Source organism: Cherax quadricarinatus, chromosome 3 (assembly GCF_038502225.1).
Source record: "Cherax quadricarinatus isolate ZL_2023a chromosome 3, ASM3850222v1, whole genome shotgun sequence".
Lineage (NCBI taxonomy): Eukaryota > Metazoa > Arthropoda > Malacostraca > Decapoda > Parastacidae > Cherax > Cherax quadricarinatus.
Window position 1 is genome coordinate 41,332,685 of NC_091294.1, and position 13,952 is coordinate 41,346,636.

The window sequence follows — 13,952 nt, forward strand, 5'->3', positions numbered from 1 at the left end:
TCGATCCCCGGTACGGGTGGAAACATTAAGACGTGTTTCTTTAAGACACCTGCTGTCCCTTTTCACCCAGCAGTAGAATAAGTACCAGAATATTAGCCGACTGGTGTGGGTCGCATCCTGGCGACAAAATTGACCAAATTTGCCCGAAATGCTCAGCATAACAAAGGGCTTTCTATATAGTAGTATGTTAGTGATGTCAGCTATGATCTTTATACCTTGTACATGTACTTGTAGAAATAAAGATTATTATTATTATTATTATTATTATTATTATTATTATTATTATTATTACACCAAATCTGTTGTCTCCTTCGTCTTTCGACTAAAAAAAAGTCACTAATTAGGTGAAATGACTGTCAGTAAAGACACCTAGGTGCTGGATATGTGTCTTTCTCATCATCTTAACGGTGTATCATGATACGTGAAAACCAGTGTCTCAATTCTCCCCAATTTTTAAATAAAACTAGAAAATTGTCACCTGTGCAGTCTTAAAAATAGTCCTAAACCCATTTCTTCAATAAAACCAACAGATACCTAAACAACCTTAAAAAATAGTAATAAACCTATTTTCTTCACTTAAACCCCCCAAAAAATGGTACCTACACATCCTTAAAAATAGGCCTAAACCCATTTTCTTCAATAAAACTAGAAAACTGGCATCTACACATCCTAAAATCAGACCAAAACTTTCTTTAAATAAGATACGGACGATATGAGACGAAAAGAGAAATATAATGAAACAAAATTCGACCTCCTGACATTTGCGTTGTCGTTAAGGCACAAATCCCTTATCTCCAACGTTAAATTTTAATCTTTCTTGGCATCCACAAAAGATTTACCCCCCAAGAAATAAAAAAAAAAGAGAATTCAAAATATAATTAGAATTTGTTAGTTTCTTTACAATTTCAATAACGAAAATAACATCAAAGAAAATGTTCAGACGCGAGGACTGAAAATCCGGAAGTTGGTATATTAATGAGAGGGAAGGAAGGTGTGAGTGTGAGTGTGAGTGTGAGTGTGAGTGTGAGTGTGAGTGTGAGTGGGAGTGTGAGTGGGAGTATGAGTGGGAGTTTGAGTGTGAGTGTGAGTGTGAGTGTGAGTGTGAGTGGGAGTGAGAGTGTGAGTGGGAGTATGAGTGGTAGTGTGAGTTGGAGTTTGAGTGGGAGTGGGAGTGGGAGTTTGAGTGGGAGTTTGAGTGGGAGTTTGAGTGGGAGTGTGAGTGGGAGTGTGAGTGGGAGTGTGAGTGGGAGTGTGAATGGGAGTGTGAGTGGGAGTTTGAGTGGGAGTGTGAGTGGGAGTGTGAGTATGAGTGGGAGTATGAGTGGGAGTATGAGTATATTTCTGAGTGTGAGTGGGGGTATGAGTGTATGTGTGTGTGTGTGAGAGAGAGAGATGGAGAGAGATGGAGAGAGAGATGGAACGAGGGGAAGGTGAAAGAGGGAATTGTGAAGAGGAAGGAGTTAAAGGAAGAGGAAAATAAAAGAGGGAAAAGCTTGAGGAAGAGGAGAAAGGAAGGGGAAGAGGATAATTGGAGAGGAGGAAGAGTGAGGAAGAAGAGAGAGACGGAGAGGAAAATGAAAAGGGGGATTGTAAGGAAGAGGATAATTGGAGAGGGAGAAGCAAGAGGAAAAGGACGAAGGGAGCGGAAAAGAATAATGGAAAAGGGGGAAGAGAAGGAAGAAGGAAGAAAAAAAGGAAGAGGAGAATAATGCAAGAGAGAAGAGGCATTACTGATTGATCGTCGCAGCAAAATTTGTTCTCAGAAACAACAATGAAAACGAATTCATAATGTCGAAAAAAAATTATTTTCTGTATTCCCCGAAGTTCTTAGTTCTCGATACACGCTCTTGAAATACTGATAAATTCACCTTTAATGAATAACAATATATATAATTATAATAATATTAACAATGAAAATAATAATTATATATGAAAATAATGATCAAAAAATAATAATAATGATAACATTTTCAAATTGTCTCTTGTCAATCTCTTTGGAAGTCATTTTGTCATTTTTCAACAATCCATTAAGTGTCAACTGATTAAGCAAGGCAATGCAAGCTACAGTTGCAGGAAACGAACCTTTCACCATCCACTCCAGGATACCTGTGGCATTATGCTGAATGCGGACGTTAATGAAAAGTTCGCCTCTCACATCGAGCAAAAATCGAAATTCATCTTAGGTCCAAGGCATTCGTGTGGTCAAGGGGTTTGTTGTTATTTCGTCTCCTCACAAGAGTGGTAGTTGAGTGCTCTGTTCGTCTCCTCACAAGAGTGGTAGTTGAGTGCTCTGTTCGTCTCCTCACAAGAGTGGCAGTTTGAGTGCTCTGTTCGTCTCCTCACAAGAGTGGCAGTTTGAGTGCTCTGTTCGTCTCCTCACAAGAGTGGCAGTTTGAGTGCTCTGTTCGTCTCCTCACAAGAGTGGCAGTTTGAGTGCTCTGTTCGTCTCCTCACAAGAGTGGCAGTTGAGTGTTCTGTTCGTCTCCTCACAAGAGTGGCAGTTTGAGTGCTCTGTTCGTCTCCTCACAAGAGTGGTAGTTGAGTGCTCTGTTCGTCTCCTCACAAGAGTGGTAGTTGAGTGCTCTGTTCGTCTCCTCACAAGAGTGGTAGTTGAGTGCTCTGTTCGTCTCCTCACAAGAGTGGTAGTTGAGTGCTCTGTTCGTCTCCTCACAAGAGTGGCAGTTTGAGTGCTCTGTTCGTCTCCTCACAAGAGTGGCAGTTGAGTGTTCTGTTGATGTGTAAGGCAAGACGCGACTGTCATTCCATCTTCATCTACCGATGCTTTAACCAAAGTCAAGATGATCAGAAAATAGGCTCTCGTAATTACTGGAGTCTTCTTGGAGTGTTCAGTCTTGTGGTTCTGAAGATCGGCTTCTGAATTACGAACACTGTTCAAGTTGTGTTTACACCAGGATGGAATTCGATTTCAGAGAGAGATAAAGAGGGAGAGAAACAGCAGCAGCAGTAGTAGCAACAGTAGCAGTAGCAGTGACACAGAAAGCATGTACAAAGGAAAAATACCTTCAGAAGTTAAAAACAAAGAAATCTGAAAATAAGAGAGAGAGAGAGAGAGAGAGAGAGACTCGCGAGGATGACTCGAGTGTGGAACACATTCGTACAGCATTATGATGTCAACGAGATAAAGTCAGCTGATCAAATGAAAATGCTGGCCCACAGATGGCTCCAACTTCATCCTGTTCCCTACTTGTATGTCTCATAACAATAAAAATACTTTCAAATGAGCTGATGTAGGTAACAGCTCTTAGGTTGTCAATAAAGTTAGGAATCCTTAACCTGTAAATAGCTTGTCAATAAAACTAGGGATCCTTAACCTTGTCAAACCCTGTGTAAAAGAGAGAGAGAGAGAGAGAGAGAGAGAGAGAGAGGTAGGTAGGTCAAATAACTAAAGGCTACATAATAATTGACAAAGTTTTCCAGCCAGGTACACCTTCACAGTAACCAACGAGTTCGTTTTAAAGTTGAGAGAGGGGGGGGGGGGAGGAGGGGTAACTTTTGTATCTTCTGGAAGTCTCGAATTTTCAGACAACTTGTGAACAACGTAGCCAAAGACTTCGTTGAACACCAGTCTAAAAAATGGCGAAGAGTAAAATTCTTTGGAAATAAAATGTATAAATTAAAATGTAAGTTTATTAACACAATCCTTGTCAGGATTTAATTAGGATAATGACAAAAAGGGATCGAGCTGAAGATTCTAGGAGGATGTGGGGGATTAACATGCCGTCAGGATGTGGGGGATTAACATGCCGTCAGGATGTGGGGGATTAACATGCCGTCAGGATGTGGGGGATTAACATGCCGTCAGGATGTGGGGGATTAACATGCCGTCAGGATGTGGGGGATTAACATGCCGTCAGGATGTGGGGGATTAACATGCAGTCAGTTTGTGGGGGATTAACATGCCGTCAGGTTGTGGGGGATTAACATACCGTCAGGATGTGGGGATTAACATGCCGTCAGGATGTAGGGGATTAACATGCCGTCAGGATGTGAGAAGTAACTTGCTGTCAGGATGAATGAGATTAACAGAAGAAATATATATATATATATATATATATATATATATATATATATATATATATATATATATATATATATATATATATATGCAAAACAACCACTCTTAAAAAATAGAGAAATTCCAAGCGCTTTCGTGACTACTCACATAGTTTCTTGATAATGTGAGTATTCACGAAAGCGCTTGGAATTTCTCTATTCTTTCAGAGTGGTTGTTTTGCATATTCTGAAATCACCTGTTTACTGTGATCTTATTGCTTATATATATATATAGATATATATATATATATATATATATATATATATATATATATATATATATATATATATATATATATACTACACACACAAACACTATAACGCAAACTCCAAAGGGGATAAAGAAGGGAGTTGAAATAATACAAATTAATTCCAAAGGTACAAAACAGTCCATTAAAAAAAACAATGGTTTTATAAAAGTGAGGTAAAAACAGTAGAAGGGAAGTCCTTGAGGACTACCTTCAGTCTCGTTGTTCCAGACCGATATAGATGTAAATTCTTTGATGAAGTTGAAGGGACATGTTGATGCTGCATCAGTCCTTCAGCATCCCACAAGATTGTCATCCCTCACCCTCAAGGCTGGCGAGTTTATGTCGCTGAAGAGCTCGTGATCCAGTGGAGTTTGAGCTATCCTTGCTTTGCTTCCTTCAAACAAGCCTATTTTTAAATAATTTCTGAGGCTCTTTATGATCCCCTAAGAGTTTAGCGCTTGCCCATAATTGCAATAATGACTAATATTAATAATGATAATATTACAATGACAAAATAATGATGATAAAATAATAATGGTGATAAAATAATAATGGAAATAATAATAATGGAAATAATAATAAAGGAAATGGAAATAATAAGGGAAATAAAAATAATTAGTAATCTTTTCTTTTCTTTCTTCTCATTCGTCTCCTTATCGTCGTCCTTCACCTCCTCCCCCCCTTTCACCCTCGGGCCGCATGACTGTCGTAGCGCCGGCGTATCATGCAGCTGTGTAGACATTTTGAGAGTTGTCACTGAGGTGGGTGTAAGAGCTCAATTAAATTAACTGAAGACCTTCCTCTCGTACATACTCCAGCAGGAAAGGATTACAAGACCACTACATGGGTTCGCCCTTGCTAGCATGACATGACTTGAATCCTAAAGAATCAAACATTTCAAATTCATGAAAAAAACAGAATAAGGGAAAGGGAGAGGGGAACCGAAATATATATTTTTAAATTACTGTTATTATTTCTCATTATTATTATTATTATTATTGCTGTTAGTACTATTATCATTATTGTTACTATTATTATTTTTGTTATTGCTCTTATTATCATTATTACTGATTATTATTATTATTATTATTATTATTATTATTATTATTGCTGTTAGTACTATTATCATTATTGTTACTATTATTATTTTTGTTATTGCTCTTATTATCATTATTACTGTTATTATTATTATTATTATTATTATTATTATTATTATTATTATTAAACAAGCAACTGATTTTCTTAGGAATAAACTTAGGGAAGGAGATAACCAGATTCAACATTTTCTTCTCCCTAGTAGAGATTACCAGAAACAGAGATTAACGAAATAAATGGAATATAAAGACAATAATATGTGGCTTTACTGAACAATAAATCAGTCTTGCTCTGCATTGTGGTAAATCAATCTCGCAGTCAGAGGAGGAAGAGGTGTGGTTTGACGAAGGTTCAGATGAATCCTCTCACCCTTCCTGGTGACTCAAACAGATGGCAGTGAGAGAAGCTTATGGGATCACAAGAGGGATTTGTGTTAATAGTGCAAGATGGTCCTGAACCCAAGAAACAAATGATTTAAGCTGAAGCGAGAAGAGGGTGGAAGGAAGGGAAGCTGACAGATCGTTCTCAATGAACGCTGGAAAATATTCAGGGTGTAATTTTTTTTAACTTATTTTTTAATTGGTTTGTCTTGCTTTTGAAGTGTCGAGACGTGAGAAGTTTGCAATGTCATCTGCAGTTTCTGAAAAGAAAAAAAAAAGTGAAAGCTTTTGACGCATGAAAAAAATTATGCATGTATGTCGTCAACTATTTGTGGTCGCAGGAGTTGATTCTCAGCTCCTGTCCCCCATCTTTTGACTACATTTCCTCGGCTGCATTTGTTTTCTGCCTAATGACTTCTGTCGTACCTGTCCTTAAAGCTGTGTATGGCATTTGCTTCCATCACCATCTCATCTAAGTCATTTCAATTTCTGACCACTTGGTAACTGAACAAGTACCTTGCTAGCACAGCTGTATAAGAACATAAAGAAGGAACACTGCAGCAGGCCTACTGACCCATGCGAAGCAGGTCCATGTCCCCCGTCCCCCCTCGGCTTAGCCCAATGACTCACCTAGTCAGGTCACTTCCACTTAAGGAAGGAGCACGGCATCAGACCTAGTATCTTCATCTTTAATTTATGTCCGTTGTCCAGGTTCCCCTTTCAAATAACCTGTCTCTGCCTGCCTTATCAAGCTATCTCAGAGTCTTGTTATCATGTTTCCTATGGTTATCATTTTCCGTTCTCAGCCTCTTTCCTCTTGGGCAAGTCCTCTCAGCTTTCCTCTTGGGCCAGTCCTCTCAGCTTTCCTCTTGGGCCAGTCCTCTCAGCTTTCCTCTTGGGCCAGTCCTCTCAGCTTTCCTCTTGGGCCAGTCCTCTCAGCTTTCCTCTTGGGCCAGTCCTCTCAGCTTTCCTCTTGGGCCAGTCCTCTCAGCTTTCCTCTTGGGCCAGTCCTCTCAGCTTTCCTCTTGGGCCAGTCCTCTCAGCTTTTCTCTTGGGCCAGTCCTCTCAGCTTTCCTCTTGGGCCAGTCCTCTCAGCTTTCCTCTTGGGCCAGTCCTCTCAGCTTTCCTCTTGGGCCAGTCCTCTCAGCTTTCCTCTTGGGCCAGTCCTCTCAGCTTTTCTCTTGGGCCAGTCCTCTCAGCTTTCCTCTTGGGCCAGTCCTCTCAGCTTTCCTCTTGGGCCAGTCCTCTCAGCTTTCCTCTTGGGCCAGTCCTCTCAGCTACGGGACCAGTCTTGTTCCCAATGTCTGAATTTCCTGGCTGAGGAGTCGGCTCCTGGCAGGAGCTGCATACTTTGTATATATAGTACGTGCGTATTACCTATTTGTTAAGGGTCTTAAAAACCGTTCTCAAGTTTGCTGGCTTTGCAAGTGTCCCCGATGGAGTATCATTGATGTATGTGTCCTTGATGAATTAGACACATATACAACAATTGAGTGTATATATTGTGGAAACGTTTCGCTCCACAGTGGCTTCATCAGTCTGATACAAAGAATAGTGAATATCAGAAGGAAATGAGGTAATCAGTCCCTCAGCCGTCAATCTTAATGAAATGATTACATCGACTCCAGTCTGAGGGACTGATTATCTCGATCTCCTTCTGATCTTCACTATTCTTCTTTGTATTGGACTGATGAAGCCACTATCTGAAGAAATATTTCCACACTTAAGATACCCAAGAGTTGTACAAGTGTCTAATTTAACAATACACAAATAACCCGCACATAAAAGAGAGAAGCTTACGACGACGTTTCGGTCCGACTTGGACCATTGACTTTGTCAATGGTTCATTGACTTTGGACCATTGACTTTGTATCGTTCCAGTCACGGTATTGTGCCTTTTTGTTATTTATTCTAATTTAACAACTTTTCGATTCTTTGAACCATACATCAACATGTGTGCCCTTGACGATATGCTCAATGCTGGTCTTGGAATTTTGCAGCCACGATCTCCGCTCTTCTTTCTGCTTCCTTACATTTTTTAACCAGGATTTTGTTATAGTTGAATTCCAACAGCCACTTGCCTTACCGTGCCAATAGTCCATCCAACTTATCCTTCAGTAGTTCCATATCTTGCACATTTTAAATATATACCATTTTTATACATTATGTTAGCGAAATACTATATAACTTTGTACTGGTATGTCATTTATTTACATATGATGAATAGTCAGTCCTAACAATATATATGTATATTTTTTTGGATCTCGCTTGTCAAGTCTTCTCTATGGACAAGAAAATTATAAGAATAGGAATGACAGGTCCCACGAGACTGATGCCAAGAGGCAGGGCCATGAGCTGAGACTCGACCCACAAATAGGTGAGTAAATATCACAAACACACACACACAGTGATCACTGTGATGTAGTGGAGGCAGGACCATACATTGCTTTAAGAACAGATACCATAAACCTCATGTATAAGGGAAGGAGTGGAACTAGTAGCGACCAGCAAAGAGGCGGGGGCCCAGAGCTGTGAATCGACCCCTGCAACCACAAATAGGCGAGTGCACACACACACACACACCCCTCCAGGGGGCATTGTTTACGGGTGGTCTCTTATATACTCCCCATAAATACCAGCAGCAGCCGATTGCCCTGGTGCCAATTGGCGTAAATTCTTTGAAATATAAATCTTATCCAGTGGGTGCATAAGAACCACACCAGAAGCCTCTCTCTCTCTCTCTCTCTCTCTCTCTCTCTCTCTCTCTCTCTCTCTCTCTCTCTCTCTCTCACACACACACACACTATTTCTCTTGTGGGAAGAGGTCCACTAGCAAGCATTTTTCAGCAAGAGGAATTCCATTATGCAGGAGAGAATTGACTCGTGTGTGTGTGTGTGTGTGTGTGTGTGTGTGTGTGTGTGTGTGTGTGTGTGTGTGTGTGTATGTATGTAGGTATGTGTATGTGCGTGTGTGTAATTGCCAGTCAGTACTTAGGAAAGGAACCACATAACGTTTCGATCTGTCTTGTGACCATTGTCCAGTCACAACTCGATAATGGTCTAGAACTGACAGAAACGTCCTTATAAGTTCCTATCAAGTGCAGATTTTATCGAACTATTTCAGCCGCGGGATTATTTTTCTTTTCTTTCTGTTTTTTTACGCTCGTGGTATTCCTTGCCTTTTTTTTTTTTTTTAATACGTCAGAATGCCTTAAATTATCGCGAGGTGTACCACTGACCTCCTCTTCTCAAATCTTATAATACACTCTTAAAATATTTTAGTGTAGCGTCGGCATCACTTCCCCCCCCCCTCTATTAATAAATTACAAACTCCCCCCTCCTTTGTTAATGGTGTTTTATAATATTCCGTGAGATAGTCTTGTTTTTTTGGGTGATTTTTTTCGTGTGATTAATGTGTTTTATTCTCCTGTCAAACTGTTTGGGTTATCGTGTTTTAAGTATATTTTTGTTTTCGCATATATTTTTTTTAATAAGTGGTCGAAGGGTATATACACTGTGAAGATTGTCAGTGTATATACACTGTGAAGTTTGTCAGTGTATATACACTGTGAAGTTTGTCAGTATATATACACTGTGAAGTTTGTCAGTGTATATACACTGTGAAGTCTGTCAGTATATATACACTGTGAAGTTTGTCAGTATATATACACTGTGAAGTTTGTCAGTGTATATACACTGTGAAATTTGTCGGTATATATACACTGTGAAGTTTGTCAGTGTATATACACTGTGAAGTTTGTCAGCGTATATACACTGTGAAGTTTGTCAGTGTATATACACTGTGAAGTTTGTCAGTGTATATACACTGTGAAGTTTGTCAGTGTATATACACTGTGAAGTCTGTCAGTATATATACACTGTGAAGTCTGTCAGTATATATACACTGTGAAGTTTGTCAGTGTATATACACTGTGAAGTTTGTCAGTGTATATACACTGTGAAGTTTGTCAGTGTATATACACTGAAGTTTGTCAGTGTATATACACTGTGAAGTTTGTCAGTGTATATACACTGTGAAGTTTGTCAGTGTATATACACTGAAGTTTGTCAGTGTATATACACTGAAGTTTGTCAGTGTATATACACTGAAGTTTGTCAGTGTATATACACTGAAGTTTGTCAGTGTATATACACTGTAAAGTTTGTCAGTATATATACACTGTGAAGTTTGTCAGTATATATACACTGTGAAGTTTGTCAGTGTATATACACTGTGAAGTTTGTCAGTGTATATACACTGTGAAGTTTGTCAGTGTATATACACTGTGAAGTTTGTCAGTGTATATACACTGTGAAGTTTGTCAGTGTATATACACTGTGAAGTTTGTCAGTGTATATACACTGTGAAGTTTGTCAGTGTATATACACTGTGAAGTTTGTCAGTGTATATACACTGTGAAGTTTGTCAGTGTATATACACTGTAAAGTTTGTCAGTGTATATACACTGTGAAGTTTGTCAGTATATATACACTGTGAAGTTTGTCAGTATATATACACTGTGAAGTTTGTCAGTGTATATACACTGTGAAGCTTGTCAGTATATATACACTGTGAAGCTTGTCAGTATATATACACTGTGAAGTTTGTCAGTGTATATACACTGTGAAGTTTGTCAGTGTATATACACTGTGAAGTTTGTCAGTGTATATACACTGTGAAGTTTGTCAGTGTATATACACTGTGAAGTTTGTCAGTGTATATACACTGTGAAGTTTGTCAGTGTATATACACTGTGAAGTTTGTCAGTGTATATACACTGTGAAGCTTGTCAGTATATATACACTGTGAAGCTTGTCAGTGTATATACACTGTGAAGTTTGTCAGTGTATATACACTGTGAAGTTTGTCAGTGTATATACACTGTGAAGTTTGTCAGTGTATATACACTGTGAAGTTTGTCAGTGTATATACACTGTGAAGTTTGTCAGTGTATATACACTGTGAAGTTTGTCAGTGTATATACACTGTGAAGTTTGTCAGTATATATACACTGTGAAGTTTGTCAGTGTATATACACTGTGAAGTTTGTCAGTGTATATACACTGTGAAGTTTGTCAGTGTATATACACTGTGAAGTTTGTCAGTATATATACACTGAGACTTTACTTCAATCCTTATTTAAAGGGTTAAAGTATTTTTGACAGGTGGGAAAGGTATTAGGTGCAGCTTTTAGTGACTCTCTGAATGGTTGATTGATTTTCAAATCAATTAGCCAGCCAATCTATAACAATTATATAGTTTTTTTTTCGTGGACGGTTTTATGTCTTTCACGCGAACACAACACTGTTGCTGCATTTTCAAGTTTTGGTCTGACATATATCGTAAAAAACTAGCTTCTTTTCCCAAGTTCAGCCATTCACATGCCAGAAGATGTTTTAATGTTTACCATTATAACATGTGAGCGTTTAAATTTGGATTTAAAATAATTCTGGTGATACTGATTTTTTTTTATATATTTTTTTCAAGTCTCTGTCTCCATCTGACACTGCCAGTATTTTTTTTTTCATATAATTCACGTTCACGACGTGACCTGTTTTAACTCATGGTGTGGCAGTCATCCACATTAAATTCTATCGTACATTAGTTACTTCAGTTAATATCTTCTTCGTTATATGCAAATCATTTTTTTTATTCTTTTTTTGGTAAATCATTCATTGAACTCAAACATTTTTTTTTTTGAGGGGGGAGGGGGCTAGTAGTGGTTCTTGCTATACTATCATCATAACACTTTTCATTCAGGGTTTTTTTTTCCCCTTTTAACACTGTTCTCATATTTCTTTCAGATATACAATCTCTCATCCATCGTAATAGTTTTCTTTATATTTTCTGGATTATTTTTTTTTTCATTTTATATATTTATCTTTCATTTATTTCATGTGTGATATATACAACACTATAAGGGAAGAATAACAGCTTCTCTTATAGTATTGTGCAAATTATGGTTGTGTACATTTAACTCCTTATTACAGGACTGATGAAGCCACTGGTGGCGAAACGTCTTCTCTAATAAATATCCTAAGTTTTAGACACGTGTTCTTTTTCGTAACTTATTAGGAATTAGCAGATTTCTACTGTATAAATATTTAATCTATTACGTAGACAAATTCCTTTATTGAGGAATATCCCAAATGCTTTTTTTAAGTCATTGAAATCTTCTGCAAATTTTAAAACTCTGATAGCTAATTTGTCTAAATCATTAATATTGTTTATGCTTTGTGCTTATGCATTCACCTATTTATGGATCCAGGTGTTGAGTCGTAGGTCATGGCTTTTCCTGTTAAGTGGATGGGACTGGATGCACATTTCCTTATCCTCATGGTCACTGTCATTCCAATTCGTTAGACTCTGTACGAAGTCTGTCTCCACCACTACTGCATCCAGGAAACTTTACCTTCCTGACCACTCTAAAACTAAAGAAATATTTAGTGACATACCTGTGGAAAGTATGTACCTTGTTGTGGTCTTGTGTACTAATTTGCCGCCTCGAATAGTTTCTTTTTAAGCATGCCATTAACTCTTTTGACCATTTTTATCTTCCAAGTGTCTCATTACAGTTCACTTTGATTAGGAATGGAACCAGTCACAACGCGAAAATCTTTAAACTTTCTCTGATTCCTTGGCATGCTTTGTCAAGTGTGGGTTCCATGCTACCTGGAGGTTATTCCGGGGATCAACGCCCCCGCGGCCCGGTCCATGACCAGGCCTCCAGATGGATCAGGGCCTGATCAACTAGGCTGTTACTGCTGGCCGCACGCAGTCCAACGTACGAGCCACAGCCCGGCTGATCCGGCACTGACTTTAGGTATCTGTCCAGCTCTCTCTTGAAGGCGGCCAGGGGCTTATTGGCAATTCCCATAATGCTTGATGGGAGGCTGTTGAACAGTTTTGGGCGCCGGACACTTATGGTGTTTTCCCTTAGTGTACCAATGGCGCCCCTTCTTTTTATTGGGGGCATTTTGCATCGCCTGCCCAGTCTTTTACTTTCGTAGGGAGTGATTTCTGTGTGCAGATTTGGGACCATTCCTTCCAAGATTTTCCAAGTGTAGATTATGATATATCTCTCCCTCCTGCGTTCCAACGAGTACAAGTCAAGTGCTTCCAAGCGTTCCCAGTAGTTAAGGTGCTTGACAGAACTTATACGTGCAGTAAAGGATCTCTGTACACTCTCTAGATCTGCGAATTCACCTGCTTTGAATGGTGATGTTAATGTACAGCAGTATTCCAGCCTAGAGAGAACAAGTGATTTGAAAAGGATCATCATTGGCTTGGCATCTCTCGTTTTGAACGTTCTCATTATCCATCCTATCATTTTCTTTGCACTTGTGATCGTGGGACTGTTGTGGTCCTTGAAAGTGAGATCCTCAGACATTACTACTCCCAGGTCCATTACATTATTTTTCCGCTCTATTGTATGGCCGGAGTCAGTAGTATACTCTGTTCTAGTTATTATCTCCTCCAGTTTTCCATAACGGAGTAGTTGGAATTTGTCCTCATTGAACATCATATTGTTTACCGTTGCCCACTGGAAAACTTTGTTTATATCTTCTTGGCGGTTAACCGCGTCCTCAGCAGATGACAGCCTCATGCAGATCCTAGTATCATCCGCAAAGGATGATACGGTGTTGTGGTGTATATCTCTGTCTATGTCATGGCTGGTGCCATGGGAAAAAATAAAAAAAAATATTACGGCAGTAGACAAAGCCATTAGAGCCGTTGCCAGTGTCACTGAAACAGTGGTCAAAACCACTGGGGCAGTGAACAAAGCTGGAAAAAGAGAGAGCTTGACTAAGCTTCTAATTTGAAACAAGAGAGAGTTACATTTTGTGCTTATGAAATGAAAGGTTCGGGTCGCATAAATTCTAGCAAGGATTTTACGCTCAAACAGAGAACATGTAATCCCTGGTATTCTAAACTGGACGAAGAAAGAAATTGCATGTATTAGCAAGACGAGGCGCATGCCAGTGATTACACTGGCAAATGTACATTTTCACGGCTCATTTTCCGTCCTTGGAATTAGTAACTTTAAATTTTGGACGTATGTGGTCACGATCATTACCTGCTGCTGTTGCTCCTCCTCTTCCTCAGCCTCTTATCCTTTTTCACGAATTCCTTCTTTCCTTTCTTATCAAA